This window comes from Triturus cristatus, chromosome 6 (genome assembly GCF_964204655.1).
Source record: "Triturus cristatus chromosome 6, aTriCri1.1, whole genome shotgun sequence".
NCBI lineage: Eukaryota > Metazoa > Chordata > Amphibia > Caudata > Salamandridae > Triturus > Triturus cristatus.
In genome coordinates, this window is record NC_140589.1 from 883,548,377 (window position 1) to 883,566,135 (window position 17,759).

The 17,759-nt window shown below is 46.1% G+C and overlaps 19 non-coding genes across 19 annotated transcripts; 10 read left to right on the forward strand and 9 right to left on the reverse strand.

The window, feature by feature from the left end:
- The first annotated feature begins 11 nt into the window (after positions 1 to 11).
- LOC146819551 (U6 spliceosomal RNA) lies at positions 12 to 118 on the forward strand. The gene has a single exon (XR_014964153.1). It is a non-coding gene; the product is annotated as a U6 spliceosomal RNA (small nuclear RNA).
- Positions 119 to 1,124: 1,006 nt separating this feature from the next.
- On the reverse strand, positions 1,125 to 1,197 carry TRNAR-ACG (transfer RNA arginine (anticodon ACG)). Its single transcript has one exon. It is a non-coding gene; the product is annotated as a tRNA-Arg (tRNA).
- Positions 1,198 to 1,969: 772 nt separating this feature from the next.
- Positions 1,970 to 2,076, forward strand: LOC146819553 (U6 spliceosomal RNA). Its single transcript, XR_014964154.1, has one exon. It is a non-coding gene; the product is annotated as a U6 spliceosomal RNA (small nuclear RNA).
- Positions 2,077 to 3,083: 1,007 nt separating this feature from the next.
- TRNAR-ACG (transfer RNA arginine (anticodon ACG)) lies at positions 3,084 to 3,156 on the reverse strand. Its single transcript has one exon. It is a non-coding gene; the product is annotated as a tRNA-Arg (tRNA).
- Positions 3,157 to 3,928: 772 nt separating this feature from the next.
- LOC146819555 (U6 spliceosomal RNA) lies at positions 3,929 to 4,035 on the forward strand. Its single transcript, XR_014964155.1, has one exon. It is a non-coding gene; the product is annotated as a U6 spliceosomal RNA (small nuclear RNA).
- A 1,006-nt stretch (positions 4,036 to 5,041) lies between these two features.
- TRNAR-ACG (transfer RNA arginine (anticodon ACG)) lies at positions 5,042 to 5,114 on the reverse strand. The gene has a single exon. It is a non-coding gene; the product is annotated as a tRNA-Arg (tRNA).
- A 772-nt stretch (positions 5,115 to 5,886) lies between these two features.
- LOC146819557 (U6 spliceosomal RNA) lies at positions 5,887 to 5,993 on the forward strand. Its single transcript, XR_014964156.1, has one exon. It is a non-coding gene; the product is annotated as a U6 spliceosomal RNA (small nuclear RNA).
- Positions 5,994 to 7,000: 1,007 nt separating this feature from the next.
- On the reverse strand, positions 7,001 to 7,073 carry TRNAR-ACG (transfer RNA arginine (anticodon ACG)). The gene has a single exon. It is a non-coding gene; the product is annotated as a tRNA-Arg (tRNA).
- Positions 7,074 to 7,847: 774 nt separating this feature from the next.
- LOC146819559 (U6 spliceosomal RNA) lies at positions 7,848 to 7,954 on the forward strand. The gene has a single exon (XR_014964157.1). It is a non-coding gene; the product is annotated as a U6 spliceosomal RNA (small nuclear RNA).
- Positions 7,955 to 8,960: 1,006 nt separating this feature from the next.
- Positions 8,961 to 9,033, reverse strand: TRNAR-ACG (transfer RNA arginine (anticodon ACG)). The gene has a single exon. It is a non-coding gene; the product is annotated as a tRNA-Arg (tRNA).
- Positions 9,034 to 9,805: 772 nt separating this feature from the next.
- LOC146819561 (U6 spliceosomal RNA) lies at positions 9,806 to 9,912 on the forward strand. Its single transcript, XR_014964158.1, has one exon. It is a non-coding gene; the product is annotated as a U6 spliceosomal RNA (small nuclear RNA).
- Positions 9,913 to 10,918: 1,006 nt separating this feature from the next.
- On the reverse strand, positions 10,919 to 10,991 carry TRNAR-ACG (transfer RNA arginine (anticodon ACG)). Its single transcript has one exon. It is a non-coding gene; the product is annotated as a tRNA-Arg (tRNA).
- Positions 10,992 to 11,763: 772 nt separating this feature from the next.
- Positions 11,764 to 11,870, forward strand: LOC146819563 (U6 spliceosomal RNA). Its single transcript, XR_014964159.1, has one exon. It is a non-coding gene; the product is annotated as a U6 spliceosomal RNA (small nuclear RNA).
- A 1,006-nt stretch (positions 11,871 to 12,876) lies between these two features.
- Positions 12,877 to 12,949, reverse strand: TRNAR-ACG (transfer RNA arginine (anticodon ACG)). The gene has a single exon. It is a non-coding gene; the product is annotated as a tRNA-Arg (tRNA).
- Positions 12,950 to 13,723: 774 nt separating this feature from the next.
- Positions 13,724 to 13,830, forward strand: LOC146819565 (U6 spliceosomal RNA). Its single transcript, XR_014964160.1, has one exon. It is a non-coding gene; the product is annotated as a U6 spliceosomal RNA (small nuclear RNA).
- Positions 13,831 to 14,837: 1,007 nt separating this feature from the next.
- TRNAR-ACG (transfer RNA arginine (anticodon ACG)) lies at positions 14,838 to 14,910 on the reverse strand. The gene has a single exon. It is a non-coding gene; the product is annotated as a tRNA-Arg (tRNA).
- Positions 14,911 to 15,682: 772 nt separating this feature from the next.
- On the forward strand, positions 15,683 to 15,789 carry LOC146819567 (U6 spliceosomal RNA). The gene has a single exon (XR_014964161.1). It is a non-coding gene; the product is annotated as a U6 spliceosomal RNA (small nuclear RNA).
- Positions 15,790 to 16,796: 1,007 nt separating this feature from the next.
- Positions 16,797 to 16,869, reverse strand: TRNAR-ACG (transfer RNA arginine (anticodon ACG)). Its single transcript has one exon. It is a non-coding gene; the product is annotated as a tRNA-Arg (tRNA).
- Positions 16,870 to 17,651: 782 nt separating this feature from the next.
- Positions 17,652 to 17,758, forward strand: LOC146819569 (U6 spliceosomal RNA). The gene has a single exon (XR_014964162.1). It is a non-coding gene; the product is annotated as a U6 spliceosomal RNA (small nuclear RNA).
- Position 17,759: the final 1 nt, after the last annotated feature.

Sequence of the window (17,759 nt, forward strand, 5' to 3'; positions counted from 1 at the left end):
ATCAATGAAGTGTGCTCGCTTCGGCGGCACATATACTAAAATTGGAACGATACAGAGAAGATTAGCATGGCCCCTGCGCAAGGATGACACGCAAATTCGTGAAGCGTTCCATATTTTTACCAGCTTTCAGGAGAGAAATGTTCTATGTTTTCAAGACTAATTGTAATAATAAAGCAGGTTCCAGTGCTTTCCTCCTAATATCTATTTTTCAATTTGTCTCTCCTCAACATTTTTTATGTATTTACCTCGCAGTAATGAAGGTGCACTCTATGGCCAGCTGCATTTAGCAAGGAAGCCTGCAGGACTTCTGGGACTTTTCTTTCCCTTCTTCAGCCTCCCTGTCATTATTCTTCACAACCCCCAAATCTATACTGCTGCCAGCGATGCGTTGCTTTGTGGGAAGCAAGAGAAAGAGAAGGGGAGGGCCTATGCAAATGATGGCCTCAGGGCTGTCTGGGAGTCCCTTTTCAGCAGTACTGTTAAAATCCGCCTTGCAACCAGATTGGTCGGGTAAGCTGAAAAACACCAGGCATGATTGGGCACCAGGTCCTCTAGGCCCTTGGAGGACATATCGGCGCTGCATCCCTCAGTTTCTGAGGTCCAAGAAATGTTCACCCTCCACCCTAATAGAGAGGTCTTGGCCGATCGTGGCCGATCGGGCAGAAGGGAGCAGGGCAAGATGCTCATGATCCTGCTCTAATAATGAACTGCCTTCCTCTCTCCTTACCTGTGGTTCTGCCTGGCTGCTTGGTTCCAGTTGTAGGCCTACATCCCACAGGCAATTTGCTTGTCCCTCTCACACATGTAAATGGGTCAGCACTCAAGTGCACACACCTGCCTGCACCCACAGACCCTCTCACACACACTTTTCTCAACAAGATTTTTTCCTAGTTTAGAGACTCAGAGACCCATGTTGAAATACAAAAGCAGCACACCACATGACGGCCTTCACATAGAATCCAGCAGCAAATGGGAAACTTTTAACTAGCCGTGGTCCTATTACTGCAGCCCTACCATGGAACGACTGCTGGATGAGTCCTGCTCGAGAATATTGAACCTACAACAAGTCTGAGGTAAATAAGAATTCCACAGGAATACCATAAAACAGGGACCTATGACCCTTTCGAGCCAGATAGGAGTCGAACCTACAATCTTCTGATCCGTAGTCAGACGCGTTATCCATTGCGCCACTGGCCCCATGTAGGATTACCCATACTTTTGTCCTTAAGAGGACCAGAAGTTGTGTGTGTGTGTGTGTGTGTGTTTTAAAACACCATTCCATCAACCTTTTTAGCCACGTTTACTGCTCACAACCAGAAGACACAAGTAAACCCACCTGACCTCCTGAAATTCTGTTCTGTCAGGTGTTCCTAACTTATACAAAGGACTTTAGGAGGACGAAGGACCTAAAAGTCAGGGGAAATGGTCCTAGGTCCAAGGAAATGTTTTAGATCAGCCTCAGTTTCTTAAATATTCTGCATTAACATCATCAGTTCCACGTCTGTGTGGAGCTGATCTTGAGGACTCCTTAATCAGCAGGCGGGTACAACAATAAAGTGTTTAATATTACAATACAGGCGAAAATTCAGACACCTTGTCATAGGCTCACCTTGTCCAGGGACCCAAGCATGCTGCCTTTCACCTCTCAGAGCCCTTCACCTAACCTACTGTGCAGCTGTCTCACCTTTAATATCACTGTTCCACAGGCAGCATGATGTCACAATGTTCCTTGTCAGTAGCCTGAACCATGAGCCTTTGCAACCCTGGCATAATCTACATACTTCCAATTGGTGAAGTCCTGGACCACAAATGCAGTGAAGAATAATGGATTGTTACTCTTCATGCATTTTTGCCCATTGGCTCGGATTTGAATGCTTACTGGCCATACGAGCATCTCTGCCAGGCCACCCTATGTCTAGAGACCGTAGATTTAGAGAGTTTATAAACATTGTAGGTTCATCAATGAAGTGTGCTCGCTTCGGCGGCACATATACTAAAATTGGAACGATACAGAGAAGATTAGCATGGCCCCTGCGCAAGGATGACACGCAAATTCGTGAAGCGTTCCATATTTTTACCAGCTTTCAGGAGAGAAATGTTCTATGTTTTCAAGACTAATTGAAATAATAAAGCAGGTTCCAGTGCTTTCCTCCTAATATCTATTTTTCAATTTGTCTCTCCTCAACATTTTTAATGTATTTACCTCGCAGTAATGAAGGTGCACTCTATGGCCAGCTGCATTTAGCAAGGAAGCCTGCAGGACTTCTGGGACTTTTCTTTCCCTTCTTCAGCCTCCCTGTCATTATTCTTCACAACCCCCAAATCTATACTGCTGCCAGCGATGCGTTGCTTTGTGGGAAGCAAGAGAAAGAGAAGGGGAGGGCCTATGCAAATGATGGCCTCAGGGCTGTCTGGGAGTCCCTTTTCAGCAGTACTGTTAAAATCCGCCTTGCAACCAGATTGGTCGGGTAAGCTGAAAAACACCAGGCATGATTGGGCACCAGGTCCTCTAGGCCCTTGGAGGACATATCGGCGCTGCATCCCTCAGTTTCTGAGGTCCAAGAAATGTTCACCCTCCACCCTAATAGAGAGGTCTTGGCCGATCGTGGCCGATCGGGGCAGAAGGGAGCAGGGCAAGATGCTCATGATCCTGCTCTAATAATGAACTGCCTTCCTCTCTCCTTACCTGTGGTTCTGCCTGGCTGCTTGGTTCCAGTTGTAGGCCTACATCCCACAGGCAATTTGCTTGTCCCTCTCACACATGTAAATGGGTCAGCACTCAAGTGCACACACCTGCCTGCACCCACAGACCCTCTCACACACACTTTTCTCAACAAGATTTTTTCCTAGTTTAGAGACTCAGAGACCCATGTTGAAATACAAAAGCAGCACACCACATGACGGCCTTCACATAGAATCCAGCAGCAAATGGGAAACTTTTAACTAGCCGTGGTCCTATTACTGCAGCCCTACCATGGAACGACTGCTGGATGAGTCCTGCTCGAGAATATTGAACCTACAACAAGTCTGAGGTAAATAAGAATTCCACAGGAATACCATAAAACAGGGACCTATGACCCTTTCGAGCCAGATAGGAGTCGAACCTACAATCTTCTGATCCGTAGTCAGACGCGTTATCCATTGCGCCACTGGCCCCATGTAGGATTACCCATACTTTTGTCCTTAAGAGGACCAGAAGTTGTGTGTGTGTGTGTGTGTGTGTTTTAAAACACCATTCCATCAACCTTTTTAGCCACGTTTACTGCTCACAACCAGAAGACACAAGTAAACCCACCTGACCTCCTGAAATTCTGTTCTGTCAGGTGTTCCTAACTTATATAAAGGACTTTAGGAGGACGAAGGACCTAAAAGTCAGGGGAAATGGTCCTAGGTCCAAGGAAATGTTTTAGATCAGCCTCAGTTTCTTAAATATTCTGCATTAACATCATCAGTTCCACGTCTGTGTGGAGCTGATCTTGAGGACTCCTTAATCAGCAGGCGGGTACAACAATAAAGTGTTTAATATTACAATACAGGCGAAAATTCAGACACCTTGTCATAGGCTCACCTTGTCCAGGGACCCAAGCATGCTGCCTTTCACCTCTCAGAGCCCTTCACCTAACCTACTGTGCAGCTGTCTCACCTTTAATATCACTGTTCCACAGGCAGCATGATGTCACAATGTTCCTTGTCAGTAGCCTGAACCATGAGCCTTTGCAACCCTGGCATAATCTACATACTTCCAATTGGTGAAGTCTTGGACCACAAATGCAGTGAAGAATAATGGATTGTTACTCTTCATGCATTTTTGCCCATTGGCTCAGATTTGAATGCTTACTGGCCATACGAGCATCTCTGCCAGGCCACCCTATGTCTAGAGACCGTAGATTTAGAGAGTTTATAAACATTGTAGGTTCATCAATGAAGTGTGCTCGCTTCGGCGGCACATATACTAAAATTGGAACGATACAGAGAAGATTAGCATGGCCCCTGCGCAAGGATGACACGCAAATTCGTGAAGCGTTCCATATTTTTACCAGCTTTCAGGAGAGAAATGTTCTATGTTTTCAAGACTAATTGTAATAATAAAGCAGGTTCCAGTGCTTTCCTCCTAATATCTATTTTTCAATTTGTCTCTCCTCAACATTTTTTATGTATTTACCTCGCAGTAATGAAGGTGCACTCTATGGCCAGCTGCATTTAGCAAGGAAGCCTGCAGGACTTCTGGGACTTTTCTTTCCCTTCTTCAGCCTCCCTGTCATTATTCTTCACAACCCCCAAATCTATACTGCTGCCAGCGATGCGTTGCTTTGTGGGAAGCAAGAGAAAGAGAAGGGGAGGGCCTATGCAAATGATGGCCTCAGGGCTGTCTGGGAGTCCCTTTTCAGCAGTACTGTTAAAATCCGCCTTGCAACCAGATTGGTCGGGTAAGCTGAAAAACACCAGGCATGATTGGGCACCAGGTCCTCTAGGCCCTTGGAGGACATATCGGCGCTGCATCCCTCAGTTTCTGAGGTCCAAGAAATGTTCACCCTCCACCCTAATAGAGAGGTCTTGGCCGATCGTGGCCGATCGGGCAGAAGGGAGCAGGGCAAGATGCTCATGATCCTGCTCTAATAATGAACTGCCTTCCTCTCTCCTTACCTGTGGTTCTGCCTGGCTGCTTGGTTCCAGTTGTAGGCCTACATCCCACAGGCAATTTGCTTGTCCCTCTCACACATGTAAATGGGTCAGCACTCAAGTGCACACACCTGCCTGCACCCACAGACCCTCTCACACACACTTTTCTCAACAAGATTTTTTCCTAGTTTAGAGACTCAGAGACCCATGTTGAAATACAAAAGCAGCACACCACATGACGGCCTTCACATAGAATCCAGCAGCAAATGGGAAACTTTTAACTAGCCGTGGTCCTATTACTGCAGCCCTACCATGGAACGACTGCTGGATGAGTCCTGCTCGAGAATATTGAACCTACAACAAGTCTGAGGTAAATAAGAATTCCACAGGAATACCATAAAACAGGGACCTATGACCCTTTCGAGCCAGATAGGAGTCGAACCTACAATCTTCTGATCCGTAGTCAGACGCGTTATCCATTGCGCCACTGGCCCCATGTAGGATTACCCATACTTTTGTCCTTAAGAGGACCAGAAGTTGTGTGTGTGTGTGTGTGTGTGTTTTAAAACACCATTCCATCAACCTTTTTAGCCACGTTTACTGCTCACAACCAGAAGACACAAGTAAACCCACCTGACCTCCTGAAATTCTGTTCTGTCAGGTGTTCCTAACTTATACAAAGGACTTTAGGAGGACGAAGGACCTAAAAGTCAGGGGAAATGGTCCTAGGTCCAAGGAAATGTTTTAGATCAGCCTCAGTTTCTTAAATATTCTGCATTAACATCATCAGTTCCACGTCTGTGTGGAGCTGATCTTGAGGACTCCTTAATCAGCAGGCGGGTACAACAATAAAGTGTTTAATATTACAATACAGGCGAAAATTCAGACACCTTGTCATAGGCTCACCTTGTCCAGGGACCCAAGCATGCTGCCTTTCACCTCTCAGAGCCCTTCACCTAACCTACTGTGCAGCTGTCTCACCTTTAATATCACTGTTCCACAGGCAGCATGATGTCACAATGTTCCTTGTCAGTAGCCTGAACCATGAGCCTTTGCAACCCTGGCATAATCTACATACTTCCAATTGGTGAAGTCCTGGACCACAAATGCAGTGAAGAATAATGGATTGTTACTCTTCATGCATTTTTGCCCATTGGCTCGGATTTGAATGCTTACTGGCCATACGAGCATCTCTGCCAGGCCACCCTATGTCTAGAGACCGTAGATTTAGAGAGTTTATAAACATTGTAGGTTCATCAATGAAGTGTGCTCGCTTCGGCGGCACATATACTAAAATTGGAACGATACAGAGAAGATTAGCATGGCCCCTGCGCAAGGATGACACGCAAATTCGTGAAGCGTTCCATATTTTTACCAGCTTTCAGGAGAGAAATGTTCTATGTTTTCAAGACTAATTGAAATAATAAAGCAGGTTCCAGTGCTTTCCTCCTAATATCTATTTTTCAATTTGTCTCTCCTCAACATTTTTAATGTATTTACCTCGCAGTAATGAAGGTGCACTCTATGGCCAGCTGCATTTAGCAAGGAAGCCTGCAGGACTTCTGGGACTTTTCTTTCCCTTCTTCAGCCTCCCTGTCATTATTCTTCACAACCCCCAAATCTATACTGCTGCCAGCGATGCGTTGCTTTGTGGGAAGCAAGAGAAAGAGAAGGGGAGGGCCTATGCAAATGATGGCCTCAGGGCTGTCTGGGAGTCCCTTTTCAGCAGTACTGTTAAAATCCGCCTTGCAACCAGATTGGTCGGGTAAGCTGAAAAACACCAGGCATGATTGGGCACCAGGTCCTCTAGGCCCTTGGAGGACATATCGGCGCTGCATCCCTCAGTTTCTGAGGTCCAAGAAATGTTCACCCTCCACCCTAATAGAGAGGTCTTGGCCGATCGTGGCCGATCGGGGCAGAAGGGAGCAGGGCAAGATGCTCATGATCCTGCTCTAATAATGAACTGCCTTCCTCTCTCCTTACCTGTGGTTCTGCCTGGCTGCTTGGTTCCAGTTGTAGGCCTACATCCCACAGGCAATTTGCTTGTCCCTCTCACACATGTAAATGGGTCAGCACTCAAGTGCACACACCTGCCTGCACCCACAGACCCTCTCACACACACTTTTCTCAACAAGATTTTTTCCTAGTTTAGAGACTCAGAGACCCATGTTGAAATACAAAAGCAGCACACCACATGACGGCCTTCACATAGAATCCAGCAGCAAATGGGAAACTTTTAACTAGCCGTGGTCCTATTACTGCAGCCCTACCATGGAACGACTGCTGGATGAGTCCTGCTCGAGAATATTGAACCTACAACAAGTCTGAGGTAAATAAGAATTCCACAGGAATACCATAAAACAGGGACCTATGACCCTTTCGAGCCAGATAGGAGTCGAACCTACAATCTTCTGATCCGTAGTCAGACGCGTTATCCATTGCGCCACTGGCCCCATGTAGGATTACCCATACTTTTGTCCTTAAGAGGACCAGAAGTTGTGTGTGTGTGTGTGTGTGTGTGTTTTAAAACACCATTCCATCAACCTTTTTAGCCACGTTTACTGCTCACAACCAGAAGACACAAGTAAACCCACCTGACCTCCTGAAATTCTGTTCTGTCAGGTGTTCCTAACTTATATAAAGGACTTTAGGAGGACGAAGGACCTAAAAGTCAGGGGAAATGGTCCTAGGTCCAAGGAAATGTTTTAGATCAGCCTCAGTTTCTTAAATATTCTGCATTAACATCATCAGTTCCACGTCTGTGTGGAGCTGATCTTGAGGACTCCTTAATCAGCAGGCGGGTACAACAATAAAGTGTTTAATATTACAATACAGGCGAAAATTCAGACACCTTGTCATAGGCTCACCTTGTCCAGGGACCCAAGCATGCTGCCTTTCACCTCTCAGAGCCCTTCACCTAACCTACTGTGCAGCTGTCTCACCTTTAATATCACTGTTCCACAGGCAGCATGATGTCACAATGTTCCTTGTCAGTAGCCTGAACCATGAGCCTTTGCAACCCTGGCATAATCTACATACTTCCAATTGGTGAAGTCTTGGACCACAAATGCAGTGAAGAATAATGGATTGTTACTCTTCATGCATTTTTGCCCATTGGCTCAGATTTGAATGCTTACTGGCCATACGAGCATCTCTGCCAGGCCACCCTATGTCTAGAGACCGTAGATTTAGAGAGTTTATAAACATTGTAGGTTCATCAATGAAGTGTGCTCGCTTCGGCGGCACATATACTAAAATTGGAACGATACAGAGAAGATTAGCATGGCCCCTGCGCAAGGATGACACGCAAATTCGTGAAGCGTTCCATATTTTTACCAGCTTTCAGGAGAGAAATGTTCTATGTTTTCAAGACTAATTGTAATAATAAAGCAGGTTCCAGTGCTTTCCTCCTAATATCTATTTTTCAATTTGTCTCTCCTCAACATTTTTTATGTATTTACCTCGCAGTAATGAAGGTGCACTCTATGGCCAGCTGCATTTAGCAAGGAAGCCTGCAGGACTTCTGGGACTTTTCTTTCCCTTCTTCAGCCTCCCTGTCATTATTCTTCACAACCCCCAAATCTATACTGCTGCCAGCGATGCGTTGCTTTGTGGGAAGCAAGAGAAAGAGAAGGGGAGGGCCTATGCAAATGATGGCCTCAGGGCTGTCTGGGAGTCCCTTTTCAGCAGTACTGTTAAAATCCGCCTTGCAACCAGATTGGTCGGGTAAGCTGAAAAACACCAGGCATGATTGGGCACCAGGTCCTCTAGGCCCTTGGAGGACATATCGGCGCTGCATCCCTCAGTTTCTGAGGTCCAAGAAATGTTCACCCTCCACCCTAATAGAGAGGTCTTGGCCGATCGTGGCCGATCGGGCAGAAGGGAGCAGGGCAAGATGCTCATGATCCTGCTCTAATAATGAACTGCCTTCCTCTCTCCTTACCTGTGGTTCTGCCTGGCTGCTTGGTTCCAGTTGTAGGCCTACATCCCACAGGCAATTTGCTTGTCCCTCTCACACATGTAAATGGGTCAGCACTCAAGTGCACACACCTGCCTGCACCCACAGACCCTCTCACACACACTTTTCTCAACAAGATTTTTTCCTAGTTTAGAGACTCAGAGACCCATGTTGAAATACAAAAGCAGCACACCACATGACGGCCTTCACATAGAATCCAGCAGCAAATGGGAAACTTTTAACTAGCCGTGGTCCTATTACTGCAGCCCTACCATGGAACGACTGCTGGATGAGTCCTGCTCGAGAATATTGAACCTACAACAAGTCTGAGGTAAATAAGAATTCCACAGGAATACCATAAAACAGGGACCTATGACCCTTTCGAGCCAGATAGGAGTCGAACCTACAATCTTCTGATCCGTAGTCAGACGCGTTATCCATTGCGCCACTGGCCCCATGTAGGATTACCCATACTTTTGTCCTTAAGAGGACCAGAAGTTGTGTGTGTGTGTGTGTGTGTGTTTTAAAACACCATTCCATCAACCTTTTTAGCCACGTTTACTGCTCACAACCAGAAGACACAAGTAAACCCACCTGACCTCCTGAAATTCTGTTCTGTCAGGTGTTCCTAACTTATACAAAGGACTTTAGGAGGACGAAGGACCTAAAAGTCAGGGGAAATGGTCCTAGGTCCAAGGAAATGTTTTAGATCAGCCTCAGTTTCTTAAATATTCTGCATTAACATCATCAGTTCCACGTCTGTGTGGAGCTGATCTTGAGGACTCCTTAATCAGCAGGCGGGTACAACAATAAAGTGTTTAATATTACAATACAGGCGAAAATTCAGACACCTTGTCATAGGCTCACCTTGTCCAGGGACCCAAGCATGCTGCCTTTCACCTCTCAGAGCCCTTCACCTAACCTACTGTGCAGCTGTCTCACCTTTAATATCACTGTTCCACAGGCAGCATGATGTCACAATGTTCCTTGTCAGTAGCCTGAACCATGAGCCTTTGCAACCCTGGCATAATCTACATACTTCCAATTGGTGAAGTCCTGGACCACAAATGCAGTGAAGAATAATGGATTGTTACTCTTCATGCATTTTTGCCCATTGGCTCGGATTTGAATGCTTACTGGCCATACGAGCATCTCTGCCAGGCCACCCTATGTCTAGAGACCGTAGATTTAGAGAGTTTATAAACATTGTAGGTTCATCAATGAAGTGTGCTCGCTTCGGCGGCACATATACTAAAATTGGAACGATACAGAGAAGATTAGCATGGCCCCTGCGCAAGGATGACACGCAAATTCGTGAAGCGTTCCATATTTTTACCAGCTTTCAGGAGAGAAATGTTCTATGTTTTCAAGACTAATTGAAATAATAAAGCAGGTTCCAGTGCTTTCCTCCTAATATCTATTTTTCAATTTGTCTCTCCTCAACATTTTTAATGTATTTACCTCGCAGTAATGAAGGTGCACTCTATGGCCAGCTGCATTTAGCAAGGAAGCCTGCAGGACTTCTGGGACTTTTCTTTCCCTTCTTCAGCCTCCCTGTCATTATTCTTCACAACCCCCAAATCTATACTGCTGCCAGCGATGCGTTGCTTTGTGGGAAGCAAGAGAAAGAGAAGGGGAGGGCCTATGCAAATGATGGCCTCACGGCTGTCTGGGAGTCCCTTTTCAGCAGTACTGTTAAAATCCGCCTTGCAACCAGATTGGTCGGGTAAGCTGAAAAACACCAGGCATGATTGGGCACCAGGTCCTCTAGGCCCTTGGAGGACATATCGGCGCTGCATCCCTCAGTTTCTGAGGTCCAAGAAATGTTCACCCTCCACCCTAATAGAGAGGTCTTGGCCGATCGTGGCCGATCGGGCAGAAGGGAGCAGGGCAAGATGCTCATGATCCTGCTCTAATAATGAACTGCCTTCCTCTCTCCTTACCTGTGGTTCTGCCTGGCTGCTTGGTTCCAGTTGTAGGCCTACATCCCACAGGCAATTTGCTTGTCCCTCTCACACATGTAAATGGGTCAGCACTCAAGTGCACACACCTGCCTGCACCCACAGACCCTCTCACACACACTTTTCTCAACAAGATTTTTTCCTAGTTTAGAGACTCAGAGACCCATGTTGAAATACAAAAGCAGCACACCACATGACGGCCTTCACATAGAATCCAGCAGCAAATGGGAAACTTTTAACTAGCCGTGGTCCTATTACTGCAGCCCTACCATGGAACGACTGCTGGATGAGTCCTGCTCGAGAAGATTGAACCTACAACAAGTCTGAGGTAAATAAGAATTCCACAGGAATACCATAAAACAGGGACCTATGACCCTTTCGAGCCAGATAGGAGTCGAACCTACAATCTTCTGATCCGTAGTCAGACGCGTTATCCATTGCGCCACTGGCCCCATGTAGGATTACCCATACTTTTGTCCTTAAGAGGACCAGAAGTTGTGTGTGTGTGTGTGTGTGTGTTTTAAAACACCATTCCATCAACCTTTTTAGCCACGTTTACTGCTCACAACCAGAAGACACAAGTAAACCCACCTGACCTCCTGAAATTCTGTTCTGTCAGGTGTTCCTAACTTATACAAAGGACTTTAGGAGGACGAAGGACCTAAAAGTCAGGGGAAATGGTCCTAGGTCCAAGGAAATGTTTTAGATCAGCCTCAGTTTCTTAAATATTCTGCATTAACATCATCAGTTCCACGTCTGTGTGGAGCTGATCTTGAGGACTCCTTAATCAGCAGGCGGGTACAACAATAAAGTGTTTAATATTACAATACAGGCGAAAATTCAGACACCTTGTCATAGGCTCACCTTGTCCAGGGACCCAAGCATGCTGCCTTTCACCTCTCAGAGCCCTTCACCTAACCTACTGTGCAGCTGTCTCACCTTTAATATCACTGTTCCACAGGCAGCATGATGTCACAATGTTCCTTGTCAGTAGCCTGAACCATGAGCCTTTGCAACCCTGGCATAATCTACATACTTCCAATTGGTGAAGTCTTGGACCACAAATGCAGTGAAGAATAATGGATTGTTACTCTTCATGCATTTTTGCCCATTGGCTCAGATTTGAATGCTTACTGGCCATACGAGCATCTCTGCCAGGCCACCCTATGTCTAGAGACCGTAGATTTAGAGAGTTTATAAACATTGTAGGTTCATCAATGAAGTGTGCTCGCTTCGGCGGCACATATACTAAAATTGGAACGATACAGAGAAGATTAGCATGGCCCCTGCGCAAGGATGACACGCAAATTCGTGAAGCGTTCCATATTTTTACCAGCTTTCAGGAGAGAAATGTTCTATGTTTTCAAGACTAATTGAAATAATAAAGCAGGTTCCAGTGCTTTCCTCCTAATATCTATTTTTCAATTTGTCTCTCCTCAACATTTTTAATGTATTTACCTCGCAGTAATGAAGGTGCACTCTATGGCCAGCTGCATTTAGCAAGGAAGCCTGCAGGACTTCTGGGACTTTTCTTTCCCTTCTTCAGCCTCCCTGTCATTATTCTTCACAACCCCCAAATCTATACTGCTGCCAGCGATGCGTTGCTTTGTGGGAAGCAAGAGAAAGAGAAGGGGAGGGCCTATGCAAATGATGGCCTCAGGGCTGTCTGGGAGTCCCTTTTCAGCAGTACTGTTAAAATCCGCCTTGCAACCAGATTGGTCGGGTAAGCTGAAAAACACCAGGCATGATTGGGCACCAGGTCCTCTAGGCCCTTGGAGGACATATCGGCGCTGCATCCCTCAGTTTCTGAGGTCCAAGAAATGTTCACCCTCCACCCTAATAGAGAGGTCTTGGCCGATCGTGGCCGATCGGGCAGAAGGGAGCAGGGCAAGATGCTCATGATCCTGCTCTAATAATGAACTGCCTTCCTCTCTCCTTACCTGTGGTTCTGCCTGGCTGCTTGGTTCCAGTTGTAGGCCTACATCCCACAGGCAATTTGCTTGTCCCTCTCACACATGTAAATGGGTCAGCACTCAAGTGCACACACCTGCCTGCACCCACAGACCCTCTCACACACACTTTTCTCAACAAGATTTTTTCCTAGTTTAGAGACTCAGAGACCCATGTTGAAATACAAAAGCAGCACACCACATGACGGCCTTCACATAGAATCCAGCAGCAAATGGGAAACTTTTAACTAGCCGTGGTCCTATTACTGCAGCCCTACCATGGAACGACTGCTGGATGAGTCCTGCTCGAGAAGATTGAACCTACAACAAGTCTGAGGTAAATAAGAATTCCACAGGAATACCATAAAACAGGGACCTATGACCCTTTCGAGCCAGATAGGAGTCGAACCTACAATCTTCTGATCCGTAGTCAGACGCGTTATCCATTGCGCCACTGGCCCCATGTAGGATTACCCATACTTTTGTCCTTAAGAGGACCAGAAGTTGTGTGTGTGTGTGTGTGTGTGTGTTTTAAAACACCATTCCATCAACCTTTTTAGCCACGTTTACTGCTCACAACCAGAAGACACAAGTAAACCCACCTGACCTCCTGAAATTCTGTTCTGTCAGGTGTTCCTAACTTATACAAAGGACTTTAGGAGGACGAAGGACCTAAAAGTCAGGGGAAATGGTCCTAGGTCCAAGGAAATGTTTTAGATCAGCCTCAGTTTCTTAAATATTCTGCATTAACATCATCAGTTCCACGTCTGTGTGGAGCTGATCTTGAGGACTCCTTAATCAGCAGGCGGGTACAACAATAAAGTGTTTAATATTACAATACAGGCGAAAATTCAGACACCTTGTCATAGGCTCACCTTGTCCAGGGACCCAAGCATGCTGCCTTTCACCTCTCAGAGCCCTTCACCTAACCTACTGTGCAGCTGTCTCACCTTTAATATCACTGTTCCACAGGCAGCATGATGTCACAATGTTCCTTGTCAGTAGCCTGAACCATGAGCCTTTGCAACCCTGGCATAATCTACATACTTCCAATTGGTGAAGTCTTGGACCACAAATGCAGTGAAGAATAATGGATTGTTACTCTTCATGCATTTTTGCCCATTGGCTCAGATTTGAATGCTTACTGGCCATACGAGCATCTCTGCCAGGCCACCCTATGTCTAGAGACCGTAGATTTAGAGAGTTTATAAACATTGTAGGTTCATCAATGAAGTGTGCTCGCTTCGGCGGCACATATACTAAAATTGGAACGATACAGAGAAGATTAGCATGGCCCCTGCGCAAGGATGACACGCAAATTCGTGAAGCGTTCCATATTTTTACCAGCTTTCAGGAGAGAAATGTTCTATGTTTTCAAGACTAATTGAAATAATAAAGCAGGTTCCAGTGCTTTCCTCCTAATATCTATTTTTCAATTTGTCTCTCCTCAACATTTTTAATGTATTTACCTCGCAGTAATGAAGGTGCACTCTATGGCCAGCTGCATTTAGCAAGGAAGCCTGCAGGACTTCTGGGACTTTTCTTTCCCTTCTTCAGCCTCCCTGTCATTATTCTTCACAACCCCCAAATCTATACTGCTGCCAGCGATGCGTTGCTTTGTGGGAAGCAAGAGAAAGAGAAGGGGAGGGCCTATGCAAATGATGGCCTCAGGGCTGTCTGGGAGTCCCTTTTCAGCAGTACTGTTAAAATCCGCCTTGCAACCAGATTGGTCGGGTAAGCTGAAAAACACCAGGCATGATTGGGCACCAGGTCCTCTAGGCCCTTGGAGGACATATCGGCGCTGCATCCCTCAGTTTCTGAGGTCCAAGAAATGTTCACCCTCCACCCTAATAGAGAGGTCTTGGCCGATCGTGGCCGATCGGGGCAGAAGGGAGCAGGGCAAGATGCTCATGATCCTGCTCTAATAATGAACTGCCTTCCTCTCTCCTTACCTGTGGTTCTGCCTGGCTGCTTGGTTCCAGTTGTAGGCCTACATCCCACAGGCAATTTGCTTGTCCCTCTCACACATGTAAATGGGTCAGCACTCAAGTGCACACACCTGCCTGCACCCACAGACCCTCTCACACACACTTTTCTCAACAAGATTTTTTCCTAGTTTAGAGACTCAGAGACCCATGTTGAAATACAAAAGCAGCACACCACATGACGGCCTTCACATAGAATCCAGCAGCAAATGGGAAACTTTTAACTAGCCGTGGTCCTATTACTGCAGCCCTACCATGGAACGACTGCTGGATGAGTCCTGCTCGAGAATATTGAACCTACAACAAGTCTGAGGTAAATAAGAATTCCACAGGAATACCATAAAACAGGGACCTATGACCCTTTCGAGCCAGATAGGAGTCGAACCTACAATCTTCTGATCCGTAGTCAGACGCGTTATCCATTGCGCCACTGGCCCCATGTAGGATTACCCATACTTTTGTCCTTAAGAGGACCAGAAGTTGTGTGTGTGTGTGTGTGTGTGTTTTAAAACACCATTCCATCAACCTTTTTAGCCACGTTTACTGCTCACAACCAGAAGACACAAGTAAACCCACCTGACCTCCTGAAATTCTGTTCTGTCAGGTGTTCCTAACTTATACAAAGGACTTTAGGAGGACGAAGGACCTAAAAGTCAGGGGAAATGGTCCTAGGTCCAAGGAAATGTTTTAGATCAGCCTCAGTTTCTTAAATATTCTGCATTAACATCATCAGTTCCACGTCTGTGTGGAGCTGATCTTGAGGACTCCTTAATCAGCAGGCGGGTACAACAATAAAGTGTTTAATATTACAATACAGGCGAAAATTCAGACACCTTGTCATAGGCTCACCTTGTCCAGGGACCCAAGCATGCTGCCTTTCACCTCTCAGAGCCCTTCACCTAACCTACTGTGCAGCTGTCTCACCTTTAATATCACTGTTCCACAGGCAGCATGATGTCACAATGTTCCTTGTCAGTAGCCTGAACCATGAGCCTTTGCAACCCTGGCATAATCTACATACTTCCAATTGGTGAAGTCCTGGACCACAAATGCAGTGAAGAATAATGGATTGTTACTCTTCATGCATTTTTGCCCATTGGCTCGGATTTGAATGCTTACTGGCCATACGAGCATCTCTGCCAGGCCACCCTATGTCTAGAGACCGTAGATTTAGAGAGTTTATAAACATTGTAGGTTCATCAATGAAGTGTGCTCGCTTCGGCGGCACATATACTAAAATTGGAACGATACAGAGAAGATTAGCATGGCCCCTGCGCAAGGATGACACGCAAATTCGTGAAGCGTTCCATATTTTTACCAGCTTTCAGGAGAGAAATGTTCTATGTTTTCAAGACTAATTGAAATAATAAAGCAGGTTCCAGTGCTTTCCTCCTAATATCTATTTTTCAATTTGTCTCTCCTCAACATTTTTAATGTATTTACCTCGCAGTAATGAAGGTGCACTCTATGGCCAGCTGCATTTAGCAAGGAAGCCTGCAGGACTTCTGGGACTTTTCTTTCCCTTCTTCAGCCTCCCTGTCATTATTCTTCACAACCCCCAAATCTATACTGCTGCCAGCGATGCGTTGCTTTGTGGGAAGCAAGAGAAAGAGAAGGGGAGGGCCTATGCAAATGATGGCCTCAGGGCTGTCTGGGAGTCCCTTTTCAGCAGTACTGTTAAAATCCGCCTTGCAACCAGATTGGTCGGGTAAGCTGAAAAACACCAGGCATGATTGGGCACCAGGTCCTCTAGGCCCTTGGAGGACATATCGGCGCTGCATCCCTCAGTTTCTGAGGTCCAAGAAATGTTCACCCTCCACCCTAATAGAGAGGTCTTGGCCGATCGTGGCCGATCGGGGCAGAAGGGAGCAGGGCAAGATGCTCATGATCCTGCTCTAATAATGAACTGCCTTCCTCTCTCCTTACCTGTGGTTCTGCCTGGCTGCTTGGTTCCAGTTGTAGGCCTACATCCCACAGGCAATTTGCTTGTCCCTCTCACACATGTAAATGGGTCAGCACTCAAGTGCACACACCTGCCTGCACCCACAGACCCTCTCACACACACTTTTCTCAACAAGATTTTTTCCTAGTTTAGAGACTCAGAGACCCATGTTGAAATACAAAAGCAGCACACCACATGACGGCCTTCACATAGAATCCAGCAGCAAATGGGAAACTTTTAACTAGCCGTGGTCCTATTACTGCAGCCCTACCATGGAACGACTGCTGGATGAGTCCTGCTCGAGAATATTGAACCTACAACAAGTCTGAGGTAAATAAGAATTCCACAGGAATACCATAAAACAGGGACCTATGACCCTTTCGAGCCAGATAGGAGTCGAACCTACAATCTTCTGATCCGTAGTCAGACGCGTTATCCATTGCGCCACTGGCCCCATGTAGGATTACCCATACTTTTGTCCTTAAGAGGACCAGAAGTTGTGTGTGTGTGTGTGTGTGTGTGTGTGTGTGTTTTAAAACACCATTCCATCAACCTTTTTAGCCACGTTTACTGCTCACAACCAGAAGACACAAGTAAACCCACCTGACCTCCTGAAATTCTGTTCTGTCAGGTGTTCCTAACTTATACAAAGGACTTTAGGAGGACGAAGGACCTAAAAGTCAGGGGAAATGGTCCTAGGTCCAAGGAAATGTTTTAGATCAGCCTCAGTTTCTTAAATATTCTGCATTAACATCATCAGTTCCACGTCTGTGTGGAGCTGATCTTGAGGACTCCTTAATCAGCAGGCGGGTACAACAATAAAGTGTTTAATATTACAATACAGGCGAAAATTCAGACACCTTGTCATAGGCTCACCTTGTCCAGGGACCCAAGCATGCTGCCTTTCACCTCTCAGAGCCCTTCACCTAACCTACTGTGCAGCTGTCTCACCTTTAATATCACTGTTCCACAGGCAGCATGATGTCACAATGTTCCTTGTCAGTAGCCTGAACCATGAGCCTTTGCAACCCTGGCATAATCTACATACTTCCAATTGGTGAAGTCTTGGACCACAAATGCAGTGAAGAATAATGGATTGTTACTCTTCATGCATTTTTGCCCATTGGCTCAGATTTGAATGCTTACTGGCCATACGAGCATCTCTGCCAGGCCACCCTATGTCTAGAGACCGTAGATTTAGAGAGTTTATAAACATTGTAGGTTCATCAATGAAGTGTGCTCGCTTCGGCGGCACATATACTAAAATTGGAACGATACAGAGAAGATTAGCATGGCCCCTGCGCAAGGATGACACGCAAATTCGTGAAGCGTTCCATATTTTTA